Consider the following 10,150-nt stretch of genomic DNA (forward strand, 5'->3'; position numbering starts at 1 on the left):
ACTTATAAAATATCAAAATTTATGTTTACAAAGATGGAAGAAAGACCCTGGTCTATGTTATTTACGAAAATTACCATAAATATTTCACCCAAAAGTAAAAAAACTTAAGGGATTGGATGTCATAGTTTTAGGTTATTTGTCGGTAATCTATCACTTATAACATTTGAAACTGTATCTTATCCCTAGCTACTATTTAAAAGTCTTTGTACCTGTGTTTAACTACCATGCATATTCATAAGCATGTAAATCAATTTTCAGCAGATTATCTGGTCTACAGACTTCTTTTTTTAACTTCTAGAACTGAGTTTTTTGACAAACTAAAAATAAATTATTTTCTTATCACATCTTACAATTCTAGTTTCACATACTGTATTTGTTTTCTACTGCTACTATAACAAATTACCATAAGCTAAGTGGTTTAAAAAATACAGGCTTATTATTTATTACCTAATAATTCTGGAATTAGAAATCTGAAATGGGTCTCCCTATGCTAAAATCAGGTGTCTATAGGGCTACCATATAAGGTAACATAGTCACTTGTTGCAGAGATTAGATGGACATTTTTGGAAGTCCATGATTGTACCTATCACACACACAATTAAAAACCATTCTAAAAGACAAGTCAAACTGGGAGAAAATATCTGAAAATGCATATTCAATAAAGAATTGATATTCAAAATACACAAAGAATTCTTAATACTCAACAGAAAGGAAACAAATAACCCAATTTAAAAAATGGTCAAAATACCATGACAGGCACCTCACCCAAGAAGATATGCAGGTGATAAATAAGCATATGAAAAAATACTCAACATCATATGTCATTATGGGAATTGCAAAATAAAGTAACAATGAGATACCATTATATACCTATTAGAATGGAAAAAAAAAAAAAAAGAACACTGAATATCCCAAATGCTGGGGAGCAGGAAATTCTCGTTCATTGCTACTGGCAATGCAAAATGGTGCAATGTTTTTGGAAGACACTCCAGCAGTTTCTTACAATAGTAAATGCACTCTTACCATGTGATCCACCACCAATCATGCTCCTTGCTATTTCTTAAATATGTTGAATGTTTATCTCTACACAAAACCCTGCAGTGACTGTTTGTAGCAGCTTTATTCTTAATTGCCCAAACTTGGAAGCAATCAAGATGTCCTTAAGCAGGGAAATGGATAAACCAACTGTGATACATTAATATGTTGTAATATAATTACATAATCAAAATAAATGAGCTATTTAACCAGAAAAAGACATGGGGAATTTTAAATGAATATTGCTAAGTGAAAGAAGCCAATATGAAAAGGCTGCATACCTCTTTGTACATTGGCAGTATTGTAGTCAATGAAGTTTCTCCAAGATGTGATTATTGCTAACTGAAAATGAATGTTTATTCATTTTTTTGTTGGCTTAGTTAATCAAGAAAAGTCACTACCACAGATCACCAAGGATTAATGGACTTTGACTTGATTTGGTGATTGGACAAAACTTGAGGTTTCTTAATGTGGAAAGATACGAACGATTCTGTTTGAGGAATAGAGAGTACAGTGAATACTTGGAGCCCAGAAATGGAGACTCTGCTACTTATTTACGATTTTTTACCAAATATTTCTGCTTCTCCCACTTTGAAGCATATGGTAAGATTACATTTAACTGCCTGCTTGAAGTTTTTGTCATGGCATCTCTTATTTTGCTCAATACAGTATGAGCAAAGGTGTTATATCTCAATTTTCGTTAAAGGTTTCAAAGCTAGTATACGATTCATCGTATTTTCTTTTATCTTAAACAAAATACTGTGGATGCTTATGTGAAACCGGAGGCTCCATTAATATTTATCCTTGAGTAACTTGAATAAGCAGCCTTTTTAACCTGCTTTGGACATAAAGGGCAAACAAGAAATATTGTTGTGTTAAACTACTAAGATTTTGGGACAGTTTCTTATTGTGGCGTAATTTAGCCCATCCTGATCAAAGATTACTAGATTAATTGTTCAAGACAAAAGACTCACTGATGAGCCTTTTCAATACGTATTCCCTTAGTTTATTTTTTAATATAAATATTGCTTTTTATCATAAAGAAAGAATGAGAATTAGAGAGAGACAATGTGTGACAAACAAATCAATAATTCAAAAAAAAAATATCCCTGAGAGTTAAATATCAATCAGAAGCTAAGAGTCAGCCTTAATTTTAATTCAATGAAGCTTTAATATAATGGTCTTAGAAAACACACTTGAGTTTAGGCAGTTGAGTTTTAGATATATTTTTTATGAATTGTATATTTATTCCTTTTATTTGAATATGTTACATGTATATTATTCCTCTATTAAATGATCCTGGTGATATATGAGAGAAAGCATTCTTCCAATTTAATACTCTAAAGTTCTGTGAAGAATCCAAATTAAAAAGAAATTGAGTGCATGTTATTTTCTTAATGTATGTATTTGCTTTCCTTTCTCAACTTACGATAAAAAAGGATTTTGTTGATAAATGTGAAAAGATTTGATCATTACAGAGCCACATTCAAAATAATAGTACCATATCAAAATATCAAATACCTATTACTTCTACCTTTTAACTGTATATTCATAGAGTGTCCTGAATGATCTAACTGTAATCATCATCAATATATAGTGCAGGATGTTCCCATATAATATTGTTATATACACAGGATTTTTAGCCTGTGTGTCTTTCAGGCATGTAGCTAATCTTCTATGCTTCACATGAAAAGGCATTTGGAAGTGTTTTCTTATATATAAATTCCCAGCATTGATGGATGAAATAGCTAAGCTTAATTAATGTAGCACTTTAAGGAGATTTGTATGTAACAATTCTATCATCTTTCATTTTGTTAAAATAAATTTTGGAAGATTTATGTTAAAACAAAGGGAAGACAGATAAATTCTGGCATAGAAAACTAAACAAGGTTTACCTTTAAGATTCTTCCAAAATTATTGGCAGAAGATTTAACTTTTTTTTCTTTATTTCTTCTAAAAAAAACAAAAACAAAAAAAAACGAAAAACAAGAAACAAAACAAACAAAATGGGATACATTTGCAGAACATGCAGGTTTATTACATAGGTATATGCGTGTCATCATGGTTTGCTGCACCTACTGACCCATTCTCTAAGTTCCCTCCCCTCATACCCCACTTCCCATCCCTCAACAGACCCTGGTGTATGTTGTTCCCCTCTCTGTGTCCATGTGCTCTCAATGTTCAGCTCCCACTCATGACCAAGAATATGCGGTGTCTGGTCTTCTGTTTCTGTGTTAGTTTGCTGAGGGTGATGGCTTCCAGCTTCATCCATGTCCCTGCAAAGAACATGATCTCATTCCTTTTCATGACTGCATAGTATTCCATGATGTATATGCATCACATTTTCTTTATCCAGTCTATCACTGATGGACATTTGGGTTGGTTCTACATCTTTGCTGTGGTAAACAGTGCTGAAATAAACATACGTCTGCATGTGTCTTTATAGAAGAATGATTTATATTCCTTTGGATATATAAGCAGTAATGAGATTGCTGCATCAAGTGTTATTTCTGGTCCTAGATCCTTGAGGAATTGCCATACTGTCTTCCACTATGGTTGAACTACCACAAACAGTGTAAAAGCATTCCTATTTCTCCACAGCCTTGCCAGCATTCATTGTTTCCCGCCTTTTTTTTTTTTTTTTTTGACAGAGTCCTGCTCTGTCACAAGGCTGGAGCACAGTGGCATGATCTCGACTCATTGTTACCTACACCTCCAGGGTTCAAGCGATTCTCCTGCCTCAGCTTCCCAGGTAGCTGGGAGTGTGCCACCACACCTGGCTGATTTTTCATATTTTTAGTAGAGATGGTGTTTCACAGCCAAGTTGGTCTCAATCTCCTGACCTTGTGGTCTGCCCACCTCGGCCTCCGAAAGTGCTGACTTTTTAATAATCACCATTCTGACTGGCTTGAGATGGTCTCTTATTGTGGATTTGCATTTCTCTGATGATCAGTGATGTTGAGGTTTTTTCATGTTTGTTGACCACGTAAATGTCTTCTATTGAGAAGTGTCTGTTCATATCCTTTTCCCACTTTTCAATGGTGTTTTTTTTTTTTTTTTTTTTTTTTTTTTTTTTCTTGTCAATATGTTTAAGATCCTTGCAAATGTTGGTTATAAGACAGTTGTCAGATGGGTAGATTGCAAAAATTTTCACCCGTTCTGTAGGTTGCCTGTTCACTCTGATGATAATTTATTTTACTGTGCAGAAGCTCTTTTGTTAACTCTTAAGGAAAAATTACATTAATTATAGTCATAAGTTTGATAAGTCTTAGTTTTTATTTATGAATCTTAAATATTAGAAGTCTAAAACTATAATTATGATGAGTGAAAGTAGCCTAATTACTGTGTATATTCACTAGTTCAAGTAAGTGTTGGAACATGCAGGTGATTTAAAATATGTTCTTGGGATTAACATATGCTTCAAATCAAATTTATTTTATATATACACACATGTATATGTAATTGTTTACCCCCCTTCTCATGTTTGACTTCTATTATTAAGGATAGTCCCACATAATGGAAAAGGAGAAACAGTTTCATTCAAAAAGCACCAGTCTGTAGGAGGAGGCAAAGAATAGGCCAATCCATTAAAATTAAAAATTTAATTGCCTGCTGTTCAGCCTGCTAGTGCTTTAGGCACTAGCAGTGTCTAGTCTTTAAAAAAATATTTTCTTTAATATCTTGTCAATCTTTGGTAGATTTCATTTCAGTATCTCTGTAAATACAGATGCTATTCATTCTTTTAAAAAATCTCGCCTATTTTTCAAAAGCAATTACATACTTAATGCTTACTTGAAAGAGAGCAGGTGCAGTTCAAAGACAAAATTTACTTAAAAAATTGCAATTTAGTATTTTGTAAATATGACTTTTAAAATTAATGGTGAAATTATTTTTATATTCAATGAATGACTTTCCAACAACTGCTTAGTCAGCAACAGAAAAAACAATGCCTTTCTTTCCTATTTTACATGTAAAAGTAAGTTCTACTTGGAACAATGAGTTCAATGTACAAAACAATGAAATCACTAAATTACTAGAATTCCATTATAGGATATATTTTTCTACCTACAAAATAGTTATAGTACTTGAAGTCACAAAATCCAAAATCCTCAAGGAAAAAATTCTATCAACACATATACATACAACTTCATCCATGTATACACTGAGGTAGGAATACAAATTTGAAATGCAGCATGAGTTTAAAAGGAGAAAATTAGACCAGTAACTGTGGCTCATGCCTGTAATCCCAGCACTTTGGGAGGCTGAGGCGGCCGGATCACAAGGTCAGGAGATGGAGACCATCCTGGCTAACATAGTGAAATCCCGTCTCTACTAAAAATACAAAACAGCCGGGCGTGGTGGTGGACGCCTGTAATCCCAGCTACTCGGGAGGCTGAGGCAGGAGAATGGCGTGAACCCAGGAGGCAGAGCTTGCAGTGAGCCGAGATTGTGCCACTGCACTCCAGCATGGGCGACAGAGCGAGACTCTGTCTCAAAAAAAAAGAAAAAAAAGAAAAAGAAAAAATTAAAAATATCTCATGAATAATGAAACGGTAAACAAAAGATAAACACAAGTTGTCACTTTACAAATATATATAGCATTATATGTGTCTGTGGGTGAATAGAAGTTAAGAATTGGGGTTTGGGAACCTCCGCCTAGATTTTGGAAGATGTATGGAAATGCCTGGATACTCAGGCATTTGTACACGTGAGCACACACACACAGCATATATATGGTGTGTATATATACTGATAGTATATACATATAATTATATGTATATATCATATGTACACTATTCATATATATACAACATATATATGCCATATATATATACTGAATTCTCCCATGTTTGTGACTAAGAGAAAAGAACAATCCTGAGTAGTGTTTATTTTTAAAATAAACTTTTCAGAGTAGTTTTATGTTTATGGAAAAAATTACAAAGATATTACTAAGAACTTACATATATCTCACACCCAGTTTCCTTACTATTAATGTCTTCCATTGTCATTTTACATTTCTCTCAATTATGAACCAATATTGATAAAGTGTTATCTAAATTTATACTTTTTTCAGGTTTCATCAGTTTCTACTTAATGTCCTTTATCTTAACCCATACAGGTCACCAAACTACATTTAGTCATCATGCCTCCCTATGCTTCTCCTTATTGTGACAATTACTTAGACTTTTTTCTTTTTTTTTTTTTTTGTGATAACTAACAGTTTTGAGGATTTTTTGCAAAGTGTTTTGTAGAGTGCCCCTACATTTGGGTTATTCAGATGTATTTCTCATTTCTAGACTGGGCTTATGGATTTGGGGGATGAAGGTGCCACTATTGCTATAAATCAGTGGTACTTTTTGGCAAATATGATTTGTCAATTGTGATGTTAAGCTTACCTGGCTAAAGTAGTATTTGCCAGTTTTCTCTATTCTAAAGCTATTCTCTTTCTACCTTTCCATTCTGTATCATTTGGAAGAATGTCACTATTTAAAACCAACCTACAATGAAAGGTGAGTTATGTTCCATCTTCTTAAGAAAAGAGTATCTACATAAATTATTTGGAATTTATCTGCACAGATTTGCCTGTTTATTTGTTTATTCAATCATCTACTTATATATTGATATGGTTTGGCTGTGTCCCCATTCACATCTCAACTGAACTCTATCTTCTAGAATTCCCATTTGTTATGGGAGGGACTTAGGGGGAGATAATTGAATCGTGGGGGCCAGTCTTTCCCATGCTATTCTCATGATAGTGGATAAGTCTCGTGAGATCTCATGGGTTTATTAGGGATTTCCGCTTTTGCTTCTTTCTCATTTTTCTCTTGCCACCACCACCTGCCTTTCACTTCCTGCCATGGTTCTGAGGCCTCCCCAGCCATGTGGTACTGAAAGTCCAATTAAACATCTTTTTATTCCCAGTTTTGTGTATGTCTTTATCAGCAGAATGAAAATAGACTAATACAGTAAATTGATATCAGTAGTGTGGGGAGTTGCTGAAAAGATACCTGAAAATGTGGAAGTGACTTTGGAACTGGGTAACAGGCAGAGGTGGAACACTTTGGAGGGCTCAGAAGAAGACAGGAAGATGTGGGAAAGTTTGGAACCTCCTAGAGATTTGTTGAATGGCTTTAACAAAAATGCTGATAGTGATATGAAAAATAAGGTCCAGGCTGCGGTGATCTCAGATGGAAAATAGGAACTTGTTGGGAATTGGAACAAAGGTGACTCTTGTTATGTTTTGGGAAAGAGACTGGTGCCATTTTGCCTCTATCCTAGAGATTTGTGCAACTTTGGACTTGAGAGACACGATTTAGGGTATGTGACAGAAAAAATTTCTAAGCAGAAAAACATTCAAGAGGTGTCTTGGGTACTCTTAAAAGCATTCCATTTTAAAAGGGAAACAGAGCATAAAAGTTTGGAAAATCTGTAGCCTGGTGATGCAGCAGAAAAGAAAAACAGTTTTTTGAGGAGAAATTCAAGCTGATTGCAGAAATTTGCATAAGTAGCTGGGAGCCTAATGTTAATCCCCATGACCATGGTGAAAATGTCTCCAGGCTATGTCAGAGGCCCCTCACAGTCCTAGAGGCCCACAAGGAAAAAGTGGTTTCGTGGGCCGAGCCCCGAGGCCCCGTGCTGTGTGAATCCTGAGGACTTAGTGCCCGGTGTCGTGTCCCAGCCACTCCAGTCGTGGCTGAAGAGGTCAATGTTCAGCTCCGGTTGTGGCTTCAGAGGGTGGAACCCCAAACCTTAGCAGCTTCCATGTGGTGTTGAGCCTGTGGGTGCACAGGAGTCAATAACTGAGGTTTAGGAACTTCCACCTAGATTTCAGAAGATGTATGGGAATGCCCGGATGCCCAGGCCGAAATTTGCTTCAGCGATGTGGTGGGGTGCTTATGGGCGAACCACTGCCAGGGCAGTGCAGAAGGGAAATGTGGGGTTGGAGCCTCCCACACAGAGTTCCTACTGGGAGACCGCCTAGTGGAATTGTGAGAAGAGGGCCACCATCATCCAGATCCCTCAGAATGGTAGATCCACTGACAGCTTGCACCATACACCTGGAAAAGTCATAGACACTTAATGCCAGCCCATGAAAACAGCTGGGAGGGAAGCTATACCCTGAAAAGTCAAAGGGCAGAGCTGCCAAGACCATGGGAATCCACCTCTTGCATCAGCGTGACCTGGATGTGAGACCTGGAATCAAAGGAGATCATTTTGGAGCTTAAAAATTTGACTGCCCTACTGGATTTTGGGCTTGCATGAGACCTGTAACCCCATTGCTTTGGCCAATTTCTCCCATTTGGAATGGCTGTATTTACCCAATACCTGTACCCCCATTTTATCTAGGAAGGAATTAGCTTGCTTTTGATTTTACGGGCTTATAGGCAGAAGGGACTTGCCTTGTCTCAGATAAGACTTTGGACTGTGGACTTTTGGGTTAATGCTGAAATGAGTTAAGACTCTGGGGGGCTGTAGGGAAGGCACGATCGGTTTTGAAATGTGATTTTGAAATCGCATTTGTTTTGAAATGAGATTTGGAGGAGCTACAGGCAGAATGGCATGGTTTGGTTGTGTCCCCATTCAAATCTCAACTGAATTGTATCTTCTGGAATTCACACTTATGATGGAAGGGACCGAGAGGGAGGCAATTGAATCATGGAGGTCAGTCTTTTCCTTCCTATTCTCATGATAGTAAGTCTCACGAGATATGATGGGTTTATCAGGGGTTTCCACTTTTGCTTCTTCCTCATTTTTCTCTTGCTGCTGCCATGTAAAAGTGCCTTTTGCCTCCCACCATGATTCCGAAGCATCTCCAGCCATGTGGAACTGTAAATCCAATTAAACCTCTTTTTTTTTTCCCCCAGTTTCAGTTAAGTCTTTATCAGCAGCATGAAAACAGACTAACACATATATTATCTCAAAGTTATTTACTTTATATTCTGGGATATAATCAGTGCTATATTACTGTTCAAATTGCTACAGCTTTGGCCACTGGGAGCTGTTTAGTTAACTCCGAAATCATACACCTACTTTGTATCCCAATCATAGTTTAAAATGAAGTCTTTTAATATGACTGCATTCTGTGAACTTATTTCAAATTATGACTCTACGTTTTCTCCAGGTCTAAACTTTTCTAAACTCAAAAATATATATCCAGCTACCAATTTACATTTCCTACATATAAAACAGACAACTCAAACTTAACACTTCTGAAAGCAAATGTCTTGATTCTCTTTTTAAAGTTCTTCTCTCCAAGTCTTTTCAAACTCAGCAAGTCATAGTTAATATTTTTTATTTTGTCTTTTGAGGCCAAATATTCAGATAACTTCCCTGAATCCTTTCTCTCTAGTACACAGCACATAAAATTCATCAGCCAATCAATTCAGCATTGTAATCTGAAAATATTCCAAATCAAACATTTTCTCATTTTTTTCATTATCTCCATGTCTACCACCACAAAGGAAAATAATTAGAAAACAATAGTAAGCTCCTAACTGGACTATTTCTGTCCTTGTTCCCAGTAGGATTAATATTCACAGAAAAGACAGTGATCTTTTTTGATAAGTAAAATTATGTGATTCAGCTGCATAAAAATCTACAATGAGTTTTATAATTTACTCATTCTTTCACCTCTTTGCTCTTTCTCACTTATTCCAAGTGTGTTTCCACTTCAGGTACTGTGCCTTTACTGTTTCCATGTCCTTGAAGAATCTTCCACGAGATCGTGTCATATCTTGTCCTTTTCATGATGTATGTTTATGCTCAAAAATCATTTTATCAGTGTGGCCTTTCATAACGAACCTCCCTGAAATATCTCTCTTTATGCCACTGACTATCCACTTTCCATAGCACTTAACCCCAAAATATTATATTATTTCTTAGTGTCTATATCTCTCAACTACAAGATAAACTCCACAGGAAATAATTATCTTATTATTTCAGTTCCGTGCATTTCCCAAGTGCCTAGAACTCTCATTGGCATAAAATAGGTGCCAAATAAGAAAAGTGTTTGTTAAATGAATGAATAAACCAGATACTGCTTTTATAATAAATATTAGGAAATCAGTCTTTCATTGGGTACATATTTCAGTTGGTAATGAACAAATAATTTAGG

General features: G+C 35.7%; 1 non-coding gene across 1 annotated transcript; it reads left to right on the top strand.

Annotated features, from left to right (window-relative positions):
- The first annotated feature begins 1,316 nt into the window (after positions 1–1,316).
- On the top strand, positions 1,317–1,453 carry LOC117098224. The gene has a single exon (XR_004443265.1). It is a non-coding gene; the product is annotated as a U4 spliceosomal RNA (small nuclear RNA).
- The last annotated feature ends 8,697 nt before the right edge of the window (positions 1,454–10,150 follow it).

Source organism: Trachypithecus francoisi, unplaced genomic scaffold (genome assembly GCF_009764315.1).
Source record: "Trachypithecus francoisi isolate TF-2019V2 unplaced genomic scaffold, Tfra_2.0 Lachesis_group15, whole genome shotgun sequence".
In the NCBI taxonomy this organism is placed as follows: domain Eukaryota; kingdom Metazoa; phylum Chordata; class Mammalia; order Primates; family Cercopithecidae; genus Trachypithecus; species Trachypithecus francoisi.